At 41.6% G+C, this 8,519-nt stretch overlaps 1 protein-coding gene across 1 annotated transcript in view; it reads left to right on the top strand.

The window, feature by feature from the left end:
• The first annotated feature begins 5,942 nt into the window (after positions 1–5,942).
• TASP1 (taspase 1) overlaps positions 5,943–8,519 on the top strand; it is a 266,491-nt gene continuing 263,914 nt past the window's right edge. The window contains exon 1 of the mRNA XM_017869316.1: positions 5,943–6,196. The gene's annotated coding sequence lies outside the window, so the exon portion shown is untranslated. The remainder of the gene's footprint in view (positions 6,197–8,519) is intronic.

Here is an 8,519-nt window from a genome sequence, read left to right as displayed (position 1 = left end):
CAAAACAGACACCTAGACCAATGAAACAGAATAGAGAGTCCAGAAATAATGCCTCACACCTGCAACTATCTGATATTCAACAAAGCTGACAGCAACTATCTGATATTCAACAAAGCTGACAAAAACAATCAATGAAGAAATGACTTCCTATTCAACAAATGGTTCTGGGATAACTGGTTAGCCATATGCAGAAGATTGTAACTGGACCCCTTCCTTTTACCATATACAAAAATCAACTCAAGATGGATTAAAGACTTTAATATAAAACCCAAAACTATAAAACCCTAGAGAAAACCTAGAAAATATGATTTTGGACATAGGCTTTGGCAAAGATTTTATGATGAAGTATTCGAAAGCAATTGCAACAAAAACAAAAATAGACAAGTGGGAATTAATTAAGCTAAGGAACCTCTGCACAGCAAAAGAAACTATCAACATAGTAAATTGACAGCCTACAGAATGGGAGAAAATATTTGCAAACTATGCATCTGACATAGGTCTAATCCAGAATCTGTAAGGAAATTAAACAAATTAACAAGCCAAAACAAAAAAACTCCGTTAAAAAATGGGTAAAGGACATGGGCAGACATTTCTCAAAAGAAGACAAATGTATCCAACAAGCTTATGAAAAAATGCTCAACATCATTAATCATTAGAGGAATGAAAATCAAAACCACAATGAGATATCATGTCATACCTGTCAGAATGGCTATTACTAAAAAGTCAAAGCACAACTGATGCTGACGAGGTTGTGGAGAAAAGGGAATCCTTAAACACTGCTGGTGGGAATGTAAATTAGTTCAGCCACTGTGGAAGGCAGTCTGAAGATTTCTCAAAGAACTTAAAACAGAACTACCATTCAACCCAGCAATCCCAATACTGGTATATGCCTAAAGGAATATAAATTGCTGTACCATAAAGACACACATGCATATGTTCATTGCAGCACTATTCACAACGGCAAAGACATGCAGTCAACCTAGATGCCCATCAATGATGGACTGGACAAAGAAAATGTGGTATGTATACACTATGGAATACTATGCAGTCATAAAAGAGAATGAGATCATGTCCTTTACAGCAACATGGATGACTCTGGAGGCCATTATCCCAAGCAAACTAACGCAGGAAGAGAAAACCAAATATCACATTTTCTCATTTGTAAATGGGAGCTAACACATGGACACAATGCAGGGAACAACAGACACCTGGACCTACTTGGAGGTACATAGTGGGAGGAGGGTGAGGATCAAAAAACTACCTATCAGGTACTACGCTTATTACCTGGGTGACAAAATAATCTGTACACCAAACTCCTGCAGCACACAATTTACCCGTGTAACAAACCTGTACGTGTACTCCTGAACCTAAAATAAAAGTTGGAAAGAAAAAACAATATAATGGATAAATTATCACAGTGAAATACCACATGGCAAGGAGAATAAACATCCAACGTGGACTCATCTCAAAGTATGACATTAATGCACATAAAAGAGTTTTCATACTGTAAAATTCCATTCATATAATGTTTAAGTATAGAGAAAATGGATGTGTGGTTAGATGTCAGCATTACCCCGGGGCCAGGTCATGATTTTTTTCACTTGGTCTGAGGAATGGTTATACACTGTGTTTACTATACGAAGAATCATCAAGCTGTGCTTTTCTGTATTTATATTTAACATCACTAGAATGTTTTTTTCTTTTTAAATGTCTGTCCTAGCTGGGTGCAGTTGCTCACACCTGTAGTCCCAGCTACTTGGGAGACTTAGGCAGGAGGATGGCTTGATCCCAGGAGTTTGAGGCTGCAGTGAGCCATGGTAGCACCGCTACACTCCAGCCTGGGTGCTACAACAAGACACTGTCTCAAAAAAATAATAATAAATAAAGATAGCCCCATCTTTATGGAACTGACTTTACAGGAGAGATGAGTAATACACTAAATGAATGGGGAAAATTTTAGAGGATTAGTTGGGGCTGTGTGCTACTGATAGAGATAAAACAGGAAGGAGAACAGATAGGGGAATGTGACTGCAATTTAAAACAAGGTGGTTAGGAAAAAGTAATTGAGAAGCTGACTCTGGTTCTGGTTCAGAAAATTGTATTTAATGTTTATAACAAGCTTATAAGAATGGGGGGACACTCTACATGTTACAATAAAAAAACTAAGAGATTGCAGAGAAAGGTGTTAAATCACAAACTGGTCAGTTTGTTGTGCAGGAAGAACATTTATATTGCCCTGTGAATGGGGGATGACAACATAGCTGGCCAGATAATTGACAGACAACAAGGATGAAACCAGAAATGGCAGGTAGGCCATGTTTCATCTTACCAGTCTTTGTCAGGGCTCCGAAGACAATGTGTTGTCATCAGGGCTTGACATGTGAGTCAAGTAATCTCTGGATTATTTGTCTTGCTCAAAATTTTATAAATTAAAGAAGAAAAAATGAATTTGTTGGAAGGATAGGGAGTACCTAAGATAACTGAAAGAAAAACTAAGGAAGCAGGTTTTGGAAAAATACAAGCACTGGAACAGTAACAGGGAACCCTGTAAACTTGGTTGAATAAACAACTGCTTTTACTCTTTGCATTATTGCTGTCAGTTTTCAAATTCCAGGCAAGAAGCAGCTTTAGCTTAGCATGGGTCAGTTGATCATCCCATGGAGCATCCTGATGGACAGTCCAACTTACACTGGGTGCAAGTGGTGAAGGACAATCACTGGAAGTGAAGTTGGGTGCTGTTAGGAGAATAAGAAGGAAATTTATGCTGGGCAGGCGAAACAACTGCTGTCTACCATAGGACTGCTTGAAGGGTTGTTGTAGTCCATCTATAATTGAAACTTTCTTTTTTCCACGTGGTAGGCAAAATTCTAAGATGGCCTGCAAGATTTCTGCGCCGGTGCACAGACACTGTATGATCCTCTCCCCTGGAGTGTGGATGGAAGCTCAGAATATGATGGCCATCCCTCCTGAAACTTGACGACTAATCATTGACTCTGTGTTCATCAAAGGAGAGATTATCCTGGGGGACCTGACCTAATCAGTTGAGTCCTTTCAAGGTGGAAAAGTGAGAGAGGACTCCTTCTCCTGACCTTGAAGAAGACGAAAGTGGCCAGCTCTATATCTGCAAGGATTTGAATTCTGCCAATCACCTGAATGAACTTGGGGAATCGCTCTGGGCATCCCATGAGATGGCAGCTCTGGCTGACATCTTGATTTCAGCCTTCTAAGATCTGAGCAGACACCTGGACACCTGATCCACAGAAACGGAAATACTACATTTGTGTTGTCTTAAGCAGCTGAATTGGTGTTAACTTGCTGAACGACAATTGAAAACTATCACTATTGTTATGCTACATTTCTGACACATGTGTTAAAGCAATAGTGTTTTCCAAGAATACAAAACAAAGGGAGACCCCCAGGGAACCAGGAGAGAGGGGTTTACTTAGAGTACAAAGATCAAGATGCAGCAGACATGATTATTTGAGATAAAGGAAGTAATTCCTCAGCTTGCTGCTCTTCCGGGTTTGGGAGAGGTGTGAACAGGAAGAGGGAGGCCATCAGATTTTTTTCTGAAGGAGATTTACTAGTATAGACTTTCCTTTCATATTTAACATGTTGAGTGAATCAGATAGATATTACAACTGTTGATTGTTAATATTTCAAAGGATCTCATTGTTACCGTACCCAATGCAGGTTAAAAATGTTAAAAATTGGGTCTGGGCCAGGCGAGGTGGCTCATGCCTGTAATCCCAGCACTTTGGGAGGCCTAGATGGGTGGATCACCTAAGGTCGGGAGCTCGAGACCAGCCTGGTCAACATGACGAAACCCCGTCTTTACTAAAAAGACAAAAATTAGCTGGGCGTGGTCACAGGTGCCTATAATCCCAGTCACTGGGGAGGCTGAGGCAGGAGAATCACTTGAACCAGGGAGGCGGAGGTTGCAGTGAGCCGAGATTGCACCACTGCATTCCAGCCTGGGCAACAGAGTGAGACTCTGTCTCAATAACAATAAAAAAGGGTCCAAAGAAATTGGTTACTTTTACTTGAGCAGTATTAGCCTACCAGAGGATGGCCTGTGTGGCATCTGGGTGTGATACCCAAGATAAAAGTATACAGAGCAGCACTGGGAGATGATTATTATAATGTAGTTAAATTCCAGGACAGTAGGTAAGGATGTTGCCTAAGAAAGGGAAGGGAGCATGTCTATGTCTTTTTAAAACTTTAACATCTTTTCTTTTATTCCTGCTGGTTCCAGTTAATATTGCTGTGTAAAAATCCATTTCAAATTTAAAGGTGCAAAAGAACAACTATTTTATTATCTGATGTATTCCGCGGGTGAAGTATTCAGAAAGGGCACAATGCGGATGGTTTGTATCTGCTCCCTGATGCCTGCGCCAAACTTTCTGGCACTAAATAGCAAGGGCCCCATTTTCTCCAGCTTCTAATAACATCTTCCTTAGCTCCCTTTAAGTCCTCATTGGCAGCTTCCTCAAGTCCTTTTAGACTCTTGTTAATACTTTGGTTCCCTTCCCGCTCTTGCTGCTTCACCTAGTTCCAAAGCCAATGCCACATGTTTTACTTTTATGATGTTATGATGTTATGTTTTGTTATAATATCCATCCTACTTCTATGTAACAAAATCGGTTTCTGTTACTATTGCTATATAAAAACTGTTATTCTTACTATGTAATAAACTTCTTCCCCTTGCCCCGCCCTAAGAAGTCAGTGGTAGAAGAGAAAGAAAAAAAAGCCCCAAGTTACATAATAAAACCACATAGGCTATATTTATAATAATGGTATCAGTGGTTCTCCAACTTTTTGGTCTCAGGATACCTTTATACTCCCCAAAATAGTAGGGAACACTCCAAAGCTTTTGTTTCTGTGGTTTACATCTATTAATATTTGCTATATTAAAAACTGAATACAAAACTGAAATGTGGCTGGGTGCGGTGGCTCAGGCCAGTGTAATCCCAGAACTTTGGGAGGCCAAGGCAGGCGGATCACCTGAGGTCAGGAGTTCGAGACCAGCATGGCCAACATGGTGAAAACTCGTCTCTACTAAAAATACAAAAAATTAGTCGGCTGTGGTAGCGGGCACCTGTAATCCCAGCTATTCCGGAGTCTGAAGCAGGAGAATCACTTGAGCCATCTGGATGTATACGTGCAGGTCACAGGGGATATGATGGCTTAGCCTGGGCTCAGAGGCCTGACATTCCTGTCATCTTATGTTAATAAGAAAAATAACATAAAACAGTGTTGAAGTGTTGGAGCAGTGAAAATTTTTGAGGGATGGTATGGAGAGATAATGGGCAATGTTTCTCAGGGCTGCTTCAAGCAGGATTGGGGGGGCGGGGGGCGGGGCGGAGGTTGCAGTGAGCTGAGATCTTGCCATTGCACTCCAGCCTGGTTGACAAAGCGAAACTCCATCCAAAAAACAAAACAAAACAAAACAAAACCTGAAATATTAAAAAGTTATTTAAAATAACAATAAGAAACCATTATATGTTAATATAATTAACACATTTTAATGAAGAATAAATTTTCCAAAAACAAAAAAATGTGGTAAGAAAAGTGTTATCTTTTGCATTAGTGTAAATTCCTCTACATCTGGCTTAAAGAAGCCAGGTAGATTCTCATTTCTTCCTTTACATTCAGTTCGACCTGATGTTTTGGTTGAAGTATAAGGAAAATCCATCAGTCATGGAGGAAAATCCATCAGTCATGGGTCCTGGGGAAGGGTCGTGCCCCAACTCCTACAAGCAATCCAGGTAGGACCTTAGTTTTCCCTACCATGTAAGAGTGCTGTAAGGATTGAAAGAAAGTAAGCTCTTAAGCGACACCTAGGTAAATGATAGTCAGTTTAATTTCATTTCTTATCACAGTATTAGCCAACCAACCACTCACATACAATCATATCCTGCGGGCTTATTCAGGGGCGGGGGGCGGGAGCGAGAGATAGGCAACAGCGCATGCGCAGCTCAGACCGAAGCCCCAGGTGTAGTTCGTTCTGCACCTCTGAGGCCAGGTGAGCCTCTCCGAAGTGGAGGGCGGAGTCAGAGCAGCTTGTGGAAGCCTGCTTCCGGCCACGTGGTACCATGAATGACCAATGGGAAGACTTGATGTCACCCCCGCTTCCTCACCCTGGCAACGGGCGGGTGACTACTTCCGGTGCAGTGAAGGCTCGGGGCTGAAGCGGGTGAGTGTCCCTCTTTCCCACGCTGTCCGCGCCGCTGCCGCCTCCGTGCTGCTGCCTCTGTGTGTGGGCCCCGAACGCTCGCTGGGACGTCCTCTCCGGGTCCGAGAGGGGGCGGCGCGCAGGACACCCCTTGCCCGGGGCGGGGCTAGAGGAGGGGGCCAGGATGTCCCTAGTTCCCTAGTCTTGGTCGCTCTTGGCCCCGTAGTCCCCCTTCCCAGCCTCATCTCCGGCTTGACGTCCTCGTGGCCATCGGGGAGGGACTGTCTGTACGTGGGGAGTTCTTGCAGTCCTTCACCCACTTTGCAGTCTCGGTCTGGAGATGTCTCAAGAGTCCGAGGTTCGCAGAGAGCCGAGAATGTGCGCCTTGTTCTGGGTGGCGGGTTGGGGACAAGGCAGCCCCTTACTTAGTAATAGAGGCCTGATGAGAGTCCTGCGGGTCGTTAGCATTTACTACTCAGGAGGAAGAGGAAGAGGAGAAGGAGGAGGAAAGGACCGAGAAGATGGAGCAGCTGGAGAGGAGGGAGAGAAGCAGGAGCTGGAGGTGTCCTGGAAATCGAGGGCATCATGTTTCCGGGAGGAGGGAGTTCAACTTTCCTGGCTTCTGTATGGGAGGGGAAGGAAAGGTATTTTAGGGACCATTAGATTGCCGAATTATTATTATTCTTTATTAGCTAAGGAATTTGTACTTATATTCTTGGGAGTTTAATAATTTATCTTTTTGTTTGTTGTAAGTAAAACTTTTCCCCACCACTTAAAAAAAAAGCAGTGCTTATTAAGGAATATCTGGAAAATGCAGAAATAGTTATAAAGAGATCACCTATAGTTCTGCCAACCCAGCATTTTGATCTTTTTCTAATATTTTATTCATAGTAACCTATTTGTGATCATAACGTATGCATGTAAAATGCGGTTATAACTAAGAGGCACAGTTACATACATTGTATTCATTGCACGGATAGATTGTCTCTTTTCCTCTTGAGAAAGTCTTATTAAGGTATTCATACACCATATAATTTATTCTTTTAAATTGTAAATTTCAGTGGTTTTTCTCATATTCACAAAGTTATACACCCATCACCACTATCTACTTTCAGAACATTTTCATCACCCCCAAAAGCAATCCTGTACTCATGACAGTCACTCCCCATTAGATTCTCCCCTTTCTCTCCCAGGCCTTGCAACCGCTAATCTACTTTCTGTGTCTGTGGATTTTCCTATACTGGCATTTCATGTAAATGGAATCATAGAATATATGGCCTAAGTTGTCTGGTGTCTTTCGGTTAGTATGTTTTCAAGGTTCATCAATGTCTGTGTATCAGTGTTTCATTCTTTTTTATGGATGGGTAATGTTCCATTTTGTGAATATACCACATTTTGCTCAACCATCATCAGTGGATGGACATTTAGGTTGTTTACAGGTTTTGGCTGTTTTGAATAATTCTGCTATAAACATCTGTTTACAAGTTTTTGTATGGACATATGTTTTCAGTTGTTTTGCGTATATACCTAGCAGTGGAATTGGTGGGCATATGGTAACTCTATGTTTAGCTTTTTGAATAAGTGCCACATGTTTTCCAAATTGGTTGCACCATTTTACGTTCCCACCGGCAGGTTATAAGGGTTCTGATTTCTTCATATCCTTGGGAGCACTTACCTTTCTTTTTGGTTATAGCAGTCTTAGTGCTTATAAAGTGGTAGCGCATTGTAGTTTTGATTTGCATTTCTCTGATGGCTAATAATGTTGAACATCTTTTAATGTGCTTATTGACCTTTTGTATATCTTTGGAGAAATGTCCATTTACTTCCTTTGCCCATTTTTAAATTAATTGTCTTATTTTAAAGTTGTATGAGTTCTTTCTATATTCTAAATGTAAGTCCCTTTCCAGATACATGATTTGCAATATTTTCTTGCATTTTCTCCCATTTTATGTGTTGTCCTTTTACTTTCTTGAATGGTGTCCTTTGAGGAACAAAAGTTTAAAATTTTTGTGTGGCAGCTCGCACCTGTAATCCTAGCACTTTGGGAGGCCAAGGCGGGTGGATCACTTGAGGTCAGGAGTTCGAGATCAGCCTGGCCAACATGGTGAAACCCCCATCTCTACTAAAATACAAAATTAGCCAGGCGTGGTGGCGGGCGCCTTTAATCCCAGCTACTTAGGAGGCTGAGGCATGAGAATCCCTTGAATCTGGGAGGTTTAGGTTGCAGTGAGCTGAGATCAGGCTGCTGCGCTCTAGCCTGAGCAACAGAGTGAGACTCCGTCTCCAAAAAAAAAAAAAAAAAAAAAAAAAAAAAGTTAAAATTTTTTGGGAAAATTTTTTTTTT

This window comes from Rhinopithecus bieti, unplaced genomic scaffold, assembly GCF_001698545.2.
Source record: "Rhinopithecus bieti isolate Rb0 unplaced genomic scaffold, ASM169854v2 scaffold_8, whole genome shotgun sequence".
NCBI lineage: Eukaryota > Metazoa > Chordata > Mammalia > Primates > Cercopithecidae > Rhinopithecus > Rhinopithecus bieti.
The sequence above is the reverse complement of the archived record's forward strand: the minus strand, read 5'-3'. Positions and strand labels throughout refer to the sequence as shown.